Consider the following 13,092-nt stretch of genomic DNA (forward strand, 5'->3'; position numbering starts at 1 on the left):
ATATTTATGTAGATCATAACTATTTAGACTTGTGTTTAAAAATAATAAATGATGACTGCTTATCTTCTCCTGTATAATTGAATAAACAGAAGAAAAGGGAAGTAATGGCTATAATGGTATATTTGTGTACTTTTTTGAACATAATATTTCCGTATTCTACCACTTTATCTCATCCAACTCGTTTAAAGGATACAAGTTCATACAAGAAACGGTTTTTTCGGGGCTTTCATTTGATGTATCAAAAGAGAAACAATTACAGATTTTGAACATGAAAAAAAACTCAATTCAAATGCAATTACTACACACAATCAGAGTCCTATGTCAAAATCTCGTCCGTGTCCCTAGGCCCAGACCGATCAACTTTTTTTCCCATTCCCATTTCAAGGTGGTCCGAAAATAAATTTTTTCCACTTTTTCCCAAAAATGACTTTTTTCAAAAACTTTTGAATCACTGAACCGATTTAGATGATCGACATATCAAGTTGAAGCCAATGAGCTAACCTTTTATTAAGAAATATTGAGCTTGCGAAAAAAAATGGATTTTATTCTCGTAATCATTGATTGTAGTTGTTTTTTTATTGATTTCATGGCTTTGGACAAGAGGGCGCTATATAACATATATTTTTTCTTGAAAGCTGAGGATTTTTTACATAATATATTTCGATATCAGAGATGCTGAATATGAAATGAGGCTTTAGAAGTTTGACTTCTGACTGCATAGAGATACACGGGCCCAAGGTTTTTTTTTCTTTATATCTGTATTATAGTGACTTTCAACTCATTTGGCTGGTTCGTCACTTTTACTTCCATTTTTGGAAGAATGTCGGGAGTGAGAATTGAACTCGTGACCTTTAGCGTGAGAGGCATGGATGTTACCACTACGCCAGATCCCCTCCACCAGGGGCCCAAGGTTTTTCGCCATAAGCTGAGGATTGTACGGCTCATGAAAACTATATACGAGCTGATAATTGTGCCGGCTAGTGACCATTCTATCCTGGATTCCTCGAGTCAAGAAGACGCACCACACTAGATATGGAGTACAGACCTGGAGGGCGTTGCTGATCGATGGTCAGCTGCATCCCAATAGGAAGTATTCCGTGTCGGGCATACGTACAGAGCATTTGAGACTACAACATCCCAATTATGAGAACACTTGTAATACTAACCTCGAGCCAACCGCGAGTAATTGGTTACTTATTAATAACATAGATGATAAGAAAAATTGTCAAAATATTGAGCTCCCGGCCCCGTCTGGCTATCGCCATATGAGCCTTGATAAAAATATATGTTTTGGATAAAAAATTTAACCGATGGTTCGAAAAAACAAACTTTCCACCTTTTTTCCACTACAAAAATTCATAACTTTTGAACTACTATACCGATTCAGATGATTGACATATCAAATTGAAGCCTATGATTTAGTTTTCTTTTAGAAAATATTACTTTTGCGTAAAATTAGGATTTTTGTTTCCGTGTGTTTTTAAATTATTAATTGGTTTCTCGGTTTCTCGGTTAAAGATAGAGGGCGCTATATTTTTTTTATATTTTTTCTGGAAAGGTGAGGATTTTCTACAAAATATATCTCAATATCAAAGATGCTTTTTTTTCATTTTTAGTTATTATTAAGCAAATTTAACATGTTTTAAGTCTTCGTCCAATATTCTTATTTGACTAGATTAGACCTATGCGACTAGAATTCAATCTTAACGAAAGTTTGATATTTTTTGAAAGAAGATTAGCTTATTGGCTTCAATTTAATATATCAATCATCGGTAAATCGGTTCGGCAGTTCAAATGTAATGAGTTTTAACCCATTAACGACCAAGCTGTAAAAATTATTTTTTTGACGAAAGCCATTGAAGTAATTTCGATTATAGACGTTAAAGAAACCCCAATGTTCAAGAATTATTTTTTTCCCATCTTCCATTTTCCGGGAAATAACTGTTCGAAAAATCTAACATCGGCCGAAACCCCTCTTTTTGCTTTTGGCAGTACAAACATACTGCTAACAAAATGTCACTTCAATTAGCAAATTTACGGTATTCATAAAAGCATCAATTTTACATTCCTGGGTGACTAAGCACAGGAGGATGGTGGTCTCTAAGTATAAACCTAAATTAATCCTCCTAAGGTAAGATGTGACATTTCTTATTTCATATAATTTTAACTTATTACTGCCCGGCTTTTTCTTTCAATTGAAGGCATATGCAATAAAAATGTTGGCCGTGGAGAATTGTCAATGCTTAAGAATTATTTCTTCCCAATTGTTCATTTCCCGAAAAATCGAACATTTCCCAAAACCTGCTCTGCCGTTTTACGCAAACAAAAAAAAACTAGTTTGTTCACAGCTTTTAAAAAACAACAACAATCTCAATTGTCCCATGTTGATATTCTAAGCATAACTGTATCACAGTCATTTCTGGTTTGAAAGAACGAATTAATTTTCAAACAAATAAAAAAAGTTTAACAGATCACGTGTTCACCTTGATTTAGCAAAGGTATTGCAGATCACTCGCTTCATCATAAAACGATGTTTTTATGCATACTCTTTCGGAAAACACAAACAAACTTATTGTTTGTCTCCAGTATTTCAGAAAACAACATCAAGCTCAATTGTCCTATATTGATATTCTAGACATAACTATCCCACCATGAATTTTTAAACCCGTAACTAAGATGGATTGATTCAATTGCGGAAATTTTTTCACATTTCATTAAACAATAGTTTTCTGCTTATAAAAAAACCCAGTGTATTGCTAAATAGAAAAGCTTCAAGGTTCTGGTAGACAAATATGTTAGAAAATTTTGATTGCGTTTTTCTCAGTTGCTGAATTAGGAAAATGGGACAACTATGCGTAGAACAGCAGTGCAAAGTACCAAAATGATGGGAAAAAACAATGGCATAGAGGGTTGGGAGGTTATTATTCGGTCCGGCGGAAGAATATTTACACCAGCAATTTCATTAGAATCCTCGTTACACGTACTGATTCGTTCGATTTTTCGAACGCTTGGCCTAAAATGGGCTTAAAAAAACACATTTTTGGATAAAAGGAGAAAAACGGGTTTTCGGACCACACTAAATGGAAATGGGCACCCCAACGAAAAAATGAAATCATACGGGTCTAATATTTTGCGATAAAGAACAAAACTACCACTTTTGAGGAAAATCTGAGAACCACTATATCGGTTTGGCATGCAATGACTGAATATGAAAAAATAATCTAACATTTCTATAACGAACTGTGACAAAATTCAGTTTTCACAGTAATGGTCAAGGTAGCAAAGTATGACAACAGACACATCAACAGTTTACGTTTTGAAATTTATGAAGTTTCTATATCCAGGAACTCACAAGTGTACGAGCCTTATGATTTTTTTTGACGTCGGACTACGTCTAACCGGAAGATATAGGGGGTGAAATGAAAATCTAGGCACTGAAGTAGGAAAAAATGCAAGATTTGGAACGCTTATAACTCGAGCATTTCTCAATAGATTGCAAAGGTTTTGCATCAATTGATAGGAAATATATCTACGCATCTATCATAAGGAATAACATTTCATTTTTCTTGAGATAAATAATTGAATAATTGTGAAATATCAAGCATTGTCCAAATGCACTATGTGCCCATTTTTGATTGGTCCATTTTTTGCTCGTCAAATCGTACCGACCAAAACGGGCAACCAGAGCAGCAGCGAAATAGAATGAAGCACGATTGGAAAGGAAAAAGAAAAAAATGAACGAAACATTGGTCACAGTCTCACACTTGCGCAAGTCTCAAGCCAGCCAGTCAGCTTAAAAATCCCCGTTCCGCTGCCGTAACGATCATATTGTTCATTCTTTGTGTGAACACCGACTGGACAACATCGTTGCTGGACGGGCTGGACGGGCTGGACGGCGAGGGATCGAGTGCCTTTCTCAAGGCAAGAGGGTGGAGGTGGTAGCGCTGGAGTAGAGTAGAGTAGAGTTTTCAAAGGGCCTTTCTCAAGGCTAGAGACGAATGAACTGAAAAAGTTTAAAGTATCTATAATACAATACCTTCCTTCCTTCCTTCCGTAACGATCATTCTCATCCAAACCGTACACCACATCGTTTCGCATCACATCACATCAACAAACCAACACAAGCAGCCATGGTTGGATAAGGCAAAGGAGGAAAAGGGAAGGGAAAGACAAAATCCCGCTCGAACCGTGTTGGTCTGGAGTTCTCCGCAAGGATAGCTAGGCCGAGCGCGTTAGTACCAGTGCACCAGTCCACCTAGCCGCCGTTATATAGTTTCGGCCGCCGAAGTGATCGAGTTGGCTGGCAAAGCTGCTCCCGACGATAAGAAAACCCACATTCAGAACAGAACACATTCGGTTTGGTGGACATCAAGACAACAACAGGCAGTTGCAGCGAGTGGCGAGTGGCAAACGCAATCGCAAAACGGCAGCAGGTAGCAGAAGAAAAAAGGTTGTTCTTTATACAATCTGCTCTGGTGGCATATCCAGAACAAGGCGACATCGAGGGCGTTCGAAATGGTTTTTTTCAAAACCACGAGTACTAAGTTTTCTAAATTGGAACCATTCACCAAAACAAGGCGCTTTTCAGGGCCATTCAACCTTCCAAAAAAGAGTTTAGTAAATACATTTCAATGCTTTCCAAAACAATATCCAAAATAATAATAAAACACAAATTGATTTTTTCATAATTTGTTTGCCAGGATATGATGAGTATTCCAGGATATGATGACTTTCCTGATTATTCAATTTTTAACAATTCTTAAATTGCTTCTAGATTGAAAGTACAGTAATTTTCATTTAGCTCGACATTTAGCTAATTGGACGGACCAGTAATGCGACTTGTTTAGTTAGACATTTTTGTAAACAAAGATTTCGGGGTCCAAATTATGACCCCACATTGAAAGTCGACACTGTACCACTGTCATCGCAAATGTTCAATTACAGTTTAAAATTACTTCCAATCTGACACTGAGTGGTGGTAATGCGACGTGCCATTAAATGTACTTTACTGTACAATATGTCACAAGCTGGATGGGAAGAAATTTTCCAACTGTGAAAGCTGTGGCGAGTGGCAATAGCAATCGCTAAACAGGAAGCTTTAGCCGAACAAGATGGGGATATTGAGTGATAACAAAACAATAAACTCTTTAGATTAAAGATAATTTTGTGATCCTGAAAAGGACCCTTTTTAACTTGCATGTGAATCCAACGAGCGAACAAATCGTAATGAATGTATTTTTTTGCCATCGCTGCCTTTTAACGCTCATTCGTTCGTCTCGTTGGACTCGCCCCTTTGGCTGAGTCTGCCGATTTGTCTCTATCCTGTGAGTGTGTATCGCTAGAGTACAAAACGCGCGGACCCCAAAAAAATATCTCATTTTCTTTCAAACCGTAAATCAGTGTGGTTCTATGGCTTCGTTTCATATCACATCGCATCAACGGATTGGTGCCGGAGCACCAGTATACCTAATAGCGGTTATAGAATTTCGGCCTCCGGAGTGCTCGAGTTGGCTTGCAAAGCTGCTCACGACAATAAGAAAACCCGCCTACAGAACAGAGCACATTCGGTTCGGTGGCAACAACTAGTTTCAGCGAGTGGCAAACGCAATCGCAAAACGGCAGCAGGTAGAAGAAGGAAAAAGTTTGTTTATACAGACTGCTTTGGTGGCAAAACCAGCCACCGTAAAACACGGCGCTTTTCAGGGCCATTAAACCTTTTAAAGAAGAGTTATTAAAAGTTATTCACAATACCAATGCATTCTAAAGTGACATAATATGACATATAATATGAACTGATTTATTTTGTTAATGCTTGTTTTTGAACTTATTGGTGGTTGGGGTCTTTTAAATTGATCATTCAGTTTTCACAAACCCATGCATGGTTCCCGAATTGAAAGTGGCTTCAAATTACAACACGTTGTACACAGGATGGCATTAACGAATTTTCTCGATAGCAAGAACTGCTTTCTTTGGTGCATAACTGATGTTGAAAATTGACTGAGGTTACATCTGCATTGTATAGAAACATAACTAAGGAGCAACATGATGAGCTATGTATTTCCTGCTGCTCTGTTCTGATTTCAAAGGACTTTAATCCGAAGGTCATCCGTCTCACCGTTGGTTTTTCAGAACGCTTATAGCTCGTCTTTTTCTCGACAGATCGTAGAGTTCGTCTCCAAAACCTCAGTTCTTTTTCATTTTTATTTACATTGTTTGCGGAGACTACAAATCTTACAATTCATTCGTTTCCGAAACACAGTTTAACGTACGGTAATGTGCTCAATAGTAAAATATATGATAGTGAATGAGCTGAGGACCACTATGCATTCCCTATCATAGCCATCATTTTGATTGTACGATATGTGCATACGCCAAAAGATGACCGGCGTTGAACATTTAATAAGTACAAAGCCTTCAGTAAAATATCAAGAAGCAACTATAAGATAGTGAGAAAAAATTGAGAAAGTTTGTAAAAAAAACGCAAAAACACAACATCAAAGGTTCTTTTCAGAACCTCCAACATGTTCATAAAGAGTAAACAGTGAACTAATCCATTTTTCAGTTAGATAGTTAGATTCACCTAGGAGAAGAAAATAAAAAAATATATTCAAAATATATATTTAGCAAAAGCTGTCCCCTTTGTATAGTCCTACGTCACTCCGGTTATGTCTCCGACATAACCCACTCGTCTTTTGTTAATGAAAAACATATTCATTAGAACATTGCTGAAACATCTGTTCTCTTTTCTATTTTCAGGTATTACTCAGTTGGTAATTACATGTACTTTGATGAACTGTTAATATCAGTGTAAGTAACTATCATAAGTTGTCAATAGACCAGTACAATTATTGTTAGAATTAAACCATCATTGATATTTTGTTTGTTTTTGGCATTTATATTTTCTTTAAAACATTCAGTTCATTTTTATGCCTCTAAACTACAATGCACCCCTATTAATCCTATCTGATAACATTCAACTATCGGAGATGATTGCATTCAATGGCCGTAACAATAACGATGGTTTACTTATTCTCTTCTATTTTCTCCGTCGTTCATTCGTCTGAATTTTGGAAAAAATGATGGATCATATTGAGATCCTGAATAAGTTCCAAGCTAGATATATTTCGGGAAATTACAATTGATACAAATCGTAGAAAACAATAATTTAAGGGTTTGCGCGTAAATAATCATTGAGTTTTTGGAAGCACTGAATTCCACGTCGGATTCATTTTCTAGATTATTCGTTACGGGTTATTTTCAAGCTTTTCCGATGTGCCGAAGTTTGGTTTATCTTCAATGATAAATTATTTTGGAAGCATCCATAATTGTAAATTAAATTCAACACGATTGTTCACAATAAGATCACTGTGTGTGCTTAGTTGCGGATTTTTCGAATAACTTAGGGTTATATGAGGAGTCTGGGATGGGTCTGTAGATAACTATTCTCATTGTGCAAGGTTCAGTGATCCGAACTTTAAATAGTCGATAACGAAGTCGGCCACTTTCCAATAATCGCTAGGGGAATTATTATGAAAAGAAAATTTTGTGGATACTTAGATACAGTGTTGCCACATTTTCATCTGTACCAGAGGGGTTAAAAATCTTTCTCTTCTGTACTTTTTCGTCCAAAAATCTGTACCAAAAATCAAAAACCATTTAAAATATATATTGCTTTTTTTCACACTGAAATGCATATAAACCATCGAAAAAAAAACTAAATGGACGATAACTTCATCAAATATGTTTCTTTTCATATACCGCACCAAAATAAATCGCACAAAAAACCGCACAAAAAAAATTGCACAAAAAAAAAATCACACGATCAAAAACCGCACAAAAACAGGTTTTACTGTACTACAGATACTACATTTACATTCGCAAGTCATTCGTGTGTTTTATAATGGTTATATATATTTTTTTTAAACCAGATTTCGCACTATCATGAATTAAAAACCTGTACTCTGTACCGTACAGAATCTGTACCAAAAATAACGAAAAAATCTGTACCATTCCAGATAAATCTGTACGAGTGGCAACACTGCTTAGATACTTGATTATGATTATGATTTATACTTAAGATTGACAGTGATAAGTGATGTGATTATGTGAACGCAACCTCAGCGAAGGATGACCTATAAAGACAGCAGGACCAATATCTCTATTCTCAATATCTTGAAAAATCTGTGTGAATAATTGATCGAATTTAACCGTTCTCTGGTCCAATATCGATAAAGCAACACACACAGTGATTTTTCTTGATGACAATGCCTCGTCGCACCGAGCAGGATAGGACAGCTAATCGGTTGAGCTACTCAATTGGAACCAACTGTCACATGCGATTTATTCATCAGACTTGGCTTCTTTCGATTTGTTTTTATCGCCAGCGCTTCAATTTTATGAAACGAATGGCTCGATGACTAGTTTGGTTCAAAAAACAAAGAATTTTCTGGCAAAGTATTCATGATTTGGCTAATAGATGAGGAAAATGTGTGTTTTAATAGCCATTCCTTTGAATGAAATGTTTTCAACCATCCATGAACAATTAACGTGTGAAATGAAAACAATCCGAAATTTTGAGCCGAATAGTTATCCGAAGTGTTAAAGTTATTTTTGATAGTTTTATGATATTACTACGGAGTCGACGGTTTTAAATTCTACTCCCGTGGTAAGCCTTAAAGGCTTAGGAACCGTGAACATGGTACAAGCTATCCAGTCTGGAATACAGCGTTAATAGCATATAAAACAGCATTCACATGAATCAATAGGGAACATCAACAACCGATCAGATAGTCCAGATAACAACAAACATTGGAACAACTGTTCAGAACATGTTAGGTTGGGGAGGAAGTAATCCATTATTTTTTCGATAGCTGAGTTTATTGATCAATATTTCGCGTAATGTCGATCATACAATTTCAAGTTTAGACTCGTTGTCACCTTTACATTTCACACTAGAAATGTTTTTTGCAGTTTTTTGTTTGTTCCATTCAGTAGCAGGGTGTTAAAAATGAAGGAAAACTCGGTACATTTTACAGACGAAATGCAAGCCAGGTCACTTAAATTGTGAATGGCGTTTATGGAGCCGATACTGTAACAGTAAAATACGTACAGTTCAATTTTCTTATAACTATTATTTTTTTTCAATTGTTTTAATTTTATTTTTTGTATTAATACTCTAAATTCAGATCTCTACTGTCAACAAATTGACCGAATTGACCAACAGAAGAGGTGTTGTGTTTCATCAGGACAACGCAAGGCCACACAATTCCGAGAGCTTGATTGAGATGTTTTAATGCATCCACCATATGGTCCGGACCTGGCACCAAACACCACTTTTTTCTCGCATTGCAAAACTTCCAAAGTGATAATAAATTGGGATCACGAAAAGATTGTAACAATCTGTTGCTATATTACTGCATTACTTTTCCCCCAACCTAATATGTTGCCTTATAAGTCATACTTTTTTTTAAATTTTCGATCATTCATCATCATTTCACTGAGAGGCGTCAAACTCTGTTATTTGGCTTCCTAGTATGAGACAAATCTATGAGCGTAAACTTTGCTATTCGCATCGGGGCATATGGCAGTGCTAACAGCACCAGTTTCTGTTTTGTTTCGACGCTTTCGATTTCAATAAAAACACGGCAGGAACTTCGACGTTCCGCCAGTTATGAAATAATAACCGGAGACATGGTCAGATTTTACTACCACCCCACGTCTCAGCACCGAATCGCGTCGTCACTGCGTCCACCATTTTATATCGCTTCTATTAGATTTGGTCCAAATCGGTTCCACCAGCGAAACCCACCCCTACCAGGGGGCAGCCCCAGCATCTTCTCCGCTGCTCCGTTCGTCAAGACCCTGCGCGCGCGATGGAGAAAAAGAGAAACACAAGTATTTCCTTGACCTCATTTGCGAGCTTGGAGAGGACGTTGACTGCTGCGCCTCTGTTGCCTCTGCCTGCTTGCGACGACAACGACGCCCGGTGTAAGTATCTCTCGCACATCCACATCCACTGCCGTACCGTTCCGTGCTTCGGAGGTACGGCTATTAGAACAGCCCCATCGCACAACAACAAACAACAACACCGGCACCGGGGCTACCACTGGGTCTCTCGATAGCAAATGCTTATATAATCGTTGATTGAAAAATTAGTGTCACAATTCGCTGGCCGTGCGCTCGCTTCATTCCAAGAGACTAAGAACGGGTAACGACGTATGATGGGGAGCAACACAGCTTCTGAGCGCTGCTGAGCTTAGATAGAGCCGAGAAGACACCGCCCCGATATGGGGCCCGGACTCGTGCGAAAGGTTTTGCGGTGAGGTACAGAGTGCAATTAATGCACCCATACCGATGTGGATGATAGAAACAACCAGAAAAAAACTAGCTTTGCACTTTCCGCAAGGGGGTATTAGAAATAGGTTGCTCAATGTGTGTTGTTTATTCCGCCACAACTCGCTTCCACTCAATTCCATCGACTGCCGATTGGATGTTTGCGCTAACACGACACGGCGTTGACAAATTTCCAGCTTCTCGGTTCTCGACCGTTTTAGGATACGGCCGGAAAAGGGTTGAGAGATTTTTTTTTTGCTTTGTCTGTTTTGAACCTATTCATAATCCGATGGAAATTCTGGTTAGATGAAAGTGGGGTATCGATAGATTTGCGCTAATACTAATCACTGGAGCAGTCACACGGTGGATGCTGATGTGTGTTTGTGCGCTAAACGGCAGCGGTTGCACTTGCCAGCAAGGTGTGGGTTCGATGGCAGTTATTAGTGAGGCAGGGCGTTTCTCTGGGAGTGCTTAATCATGTGTTAAATCAGAAGTTGGAAACCCACGTTCAGTGTCAATATAAATTTATTGATTACTTCTTTGTGATAGAGCTCACTTTGGGATGCCTTTAACTCACACAATTAGAAAAGGGATTATAAGATTGGTCCTATTGTTCCTAAACTACGGTCTGCTAGCTTCATTATTTTGTCATAATCACCCTTATTCCGGTTCACGATCGGCGATTGGATTGATTGGATTTCAAAATCCGATTGAGTTCGAATATTTTGCATTTTACCCGTTCGCCTCAAATCCTAAAGGGCGGTGAATTTCGAACTTTCATCGCAGCTGTCATACAACTGTGAAATTAAAACAAAAACAAAAGTTTTTTTCCGCAAGCCACCTCAGGAACGATTATTCCATTTAATAATTCTCATGTAATTCGGACTCATTGGCATCCGAAGTTGAACCTGAATTTCCTTGGGTGTTGAAATGGAATTATCTGCGGATTGTGCGATGAGAAGCGAAGTATGGGAGGATGGGAGTTTTCTTCTTCTTCTTTTTGGCTTTAACCCATTAGTGCCCAGCGTATGAAATTTGATACACAAAAATGCCCGTTTTTGAAAAACTGTTTTTGTTGAAACTAAAATGTTAAGCGCATTTTAAATGATACCACATAACAATTTAAGAGTGTTTTTTTTGTGTCAGTGTCATTTTATCTGTCATTTTTGTTGTTTTGTTGTGTATTGAAGCTTGCAAAGTTCGAGTCCAAGTTTTACCTCTTAAAGGATTCTAAATTGTTCAAATCTGTGACACAATACTACTAGACGAGTGTAAAAAATGAGATCTAGCAAAAATCCAAAGATAATTATGAAACCGCAAAAAAAATTATGTTTACTTTTGAACGAATGAAATTTCATACGCTGTGCAACTACGGTATATTTTTTTCTCAATAGGATACATCAGCTTCCCGATAATCCGGAGGAGCTGTACAATTATCTGATTGATTTGGACGAAGACGCTTTCGAAAATCTAGTGTCAACAATTGATTGGACATTGTCATTGTGCTTATTCAATGGAATATCGCAAAAATATGCATAGAAAACTAGAAGTAATGTTTATTTCTATTCTTAATTTTCATCACATTATGCGTCAGGCAGCAGGCACCTTTGAACAGGAATTATGAAAGAAAACTTCTAATGATTGTGAATCCGGAATGTCACAGAAAGTGATTTGCATAAGTAAAAACGCTTGAAACCTTGTTACGGTTGCTTGAAAGAAGCAACCGTAACAAGGGTATGTGTCAAACTTCATCCGACCCATAATCTTGAGATTATAGGTCGTTTCGTGTACAATAACACCCTTCAAGACTATATGTTTCCTTATGTGTAGTGGAATATGTCGATAAGATGCTTTCTTAACAGGATAATGACCCAAAGCACATCGCTAAACAAGTCAAACAGTGGATTCATGATGATAAAATCGCAGCAATAGAATGGTCTCTTCAATCTCAGAATCTCATCATCACGCTTGCAGGAGATCGTTAATCGCAGAATAAATTGTGAAGTTGTCGTAAGGATTTAATAATTTTTCGAATGAATTCTAAAGGATTCTAAGTCTGATGATGCAAGGCATTCACCCTTATTCCGGATCCCGATCAAGTTTGAAATTAGCAAAATGATGCATTTTGTAAACCATTCGACTTTGAATAAGCACATTTATCAATCCGTTCGACTTCGAATTATTTCGAAATTTGTTTTTCATCAATGCAAGGATTCCAAATTCGTAATTTTACTGATATTTAATTTTCGTCGCAGACTGTATTCTGTTGCAGACTGCAGGGATATGGTATATCTCTTCTTTATGGTTTGGTTCAGTTTCCTGCGCTAACAACCTCTTTTTGTAGACATCAGTTTGCTATTCTAATGGTTAAAAAGGTAACTGGCGGATATTTATACATATCAACATATTCGAAGCAAACATAAAAAAAATCTGGCACCTCTGGAGGCGATAACGTTTACTATGGCGAAAGCCAAAACGAAAACATATTTCTCAATGGTTTTCACCAGGGGGTCCTATGCGGCTATCTTTTTGTAGTCAGCATAGAAAATCTTAAGTATAGAAATCATAACCTGAAATTAAAAATGAAGTGCTCCGCGCGATCCAGCAGCAGTGTTTTTAATTTCAAATCGCTAAGAAAGCACATGGGTATCCAAACATCGTTTACCGGATGGGTATCCAAACATCGCTTACCAAAGGAAACTATCCAACGTAATCAAATATTAACATATATGACACCAAACGGTAAACAATACGTGAGCC

The 13,092-nt window shown here is 37.5% G+C and overlaps 1 protein-coding gene across 3 annotated transcripts in view; it reads left to right on the top strand.

Annotated features, from left to right (window-relative positions):
* Positions 1-13,092, top strand: part of LOC129768069 (uncharacterized protein DDB_G0271670) — a 174,606-nt gene that overhangs the window by 76,076 nt on the left and 85,438 nt on the right. The window contains exon 2 of one of the 3 annotated variants that reach the window (XM_055769479.1): positions 6,757-6,807. The exons of the other annotated variants lie outside the window; for them this stretch is intronic. The gene's annotated coding sequence lies outside the window, so the exon portion shown is untranslated. The remainder of the gene's footprint in view (positions 1-6,756; positions 6,808-13,092) is intronic. 3 annotated transcript variants of the gene reach the window in all.

The sequence above is a fragment of the Toxorhynchites rutilus genome, chromosome 2, assembly GCF_029784135.1.
Source record: "Toxorhynchites rutilus septentrionalis strain SRP chromosome 2, ASM2978413v1, whole genome shotgun sequence".
NCBI classification, from domain to species: domain Eukaryota; kingdom Metazoa; phylum Arthropoda; class Insecta; order Diptera; family Culicidae; genus Toxorhynchites; species Toxorhynchites rutilus.